Here is a 1,428-nt window from a genome sequence, read left to right on the forward strand (position 1 = left end):
CTGGGAAGAGTGTCCCTGCCGTGTCCCTGCCCTGCTTGGGGGTAGTGGCTGTTGGGGAGGGCAGCCTGCTCAGAGTCATGGCACAGCTGGGTGGCTACACACCCCTCTATGTCTCACAGAGACAGTCTTGCTGCCCAGGCCAGAGCTGTGTGGCGAAAGATGTCAAAGAAATGCCTCCTGGACTGCAGTGTGACTTTTAAAAACAATATAATAACAATCCTCCCATTCTCCCCCTGGTGTAAGCAGCTCTTCTTACCAGTGTTGTGAAACAACAAAAAAATGATCTTCCCTTCCTTCTCAATTTCTTGGTTTGGTTTGTTTGGGTGTGTTTTGTTGGGGCTTTTTTTTTTGGTTTTTTTTTTTTTTCCCTCTACTCTGTGCAGTTGGAAGGAATAAGAGCCATGGTACAAGAAAAGAGGGTTAATTGAGCTTTATAACAATGTCTGTAACTTAAATTCATGTTTTAAAGGAGCTAAGAAAAAAACACTGAAAGCTTTAAAGTGTGTGTCTGATTTCTCATTTTGCCTTTTCTCTTTATTTCCTTGTGACACTTCAGTAATATACTTGGCATAATACTTTCCTTGGATAAACTATTGTAGATTTACCAAATTGCTAAGTCTTTTCTAGTTATTCTATTACTAATTTTTAAATTGCATGGTGTTCTTTAGATCTCTAATGTGAATTTTTGCAGTTTCCTAATAAATTAGTATCACAGTTTCTGTATCCACATTTGTCAGGCAGAACTATCTATCCCCTTAGATGACAATTCAGACTGAGATCATGTTTGAGGAAATTTTTCTCCTAGTTGTCTGTGGAGGTGTATCAAATTTTATTAGATATTTTTTGCTGCCATTGGACCTGACCAAAATCAGGAACAAAATTAAAAGCACTGTTGATAGCTTCTATTCTTGCATCCTTCTCTCTGTCTCCTACAGACAGTGACTTTTGTTCAGAACTTGGTGGTTCTTTTTTATAATTAGCCCTCATGGTTAGTGCTTTCCTCTTAATCCAGGCCCACTTTGAAAGGTGGGGTACCCTGTGTGTAATTTAGGTGTCTAGGCATTGTTTAAAGGAGGGCACCTAGTTTACAACAGTGTTTCTACTTTGGAACACCTTTTCGATTTCCTGTTCAAGATCTTGGAAAAACAGGCTCTGTTTGTCTTTATTTAGTTCCTCCCAGGGGAAGTTTTACTCAATTAGACCTAGGGATTTCAAGCAGCCAGGGCCCTCTAATGTGGCATCAGGGCCGGGAAGACTGAGGATCTTATCCAATATTTTCCAAAGCCTTGTGTTTTCAGTGATCTGCTTTTGGTTTTGAAGGTGTATGACAATGAAGCTGCCCTACTCTATCCGTCAGACTGTGCTTTGGAGATGTGAAGTACAACTCTTTTTTGGACCCAGAAGCATTTCTTCTATTGTTTAAAATTT

The sequence above is a fragment of the Corvus brachyrhynchos genome, unplaced genomic scaffold, assembly GCF_000691975.1.
Source record: "Corvus brachyrhynchos isolate BGI_N302 unplaced genomic scaffold, ASM69197v1 scaffold83, whole genome shotgun sequence".
In the NCBI taxonomy this organism is placed as follows: domain Eukaryota; kingdom Metazoa; phylum Chordata; class Aves; order Passeriformes; family Corvidae; genus Corvus; species Corvus brachyrhynchos.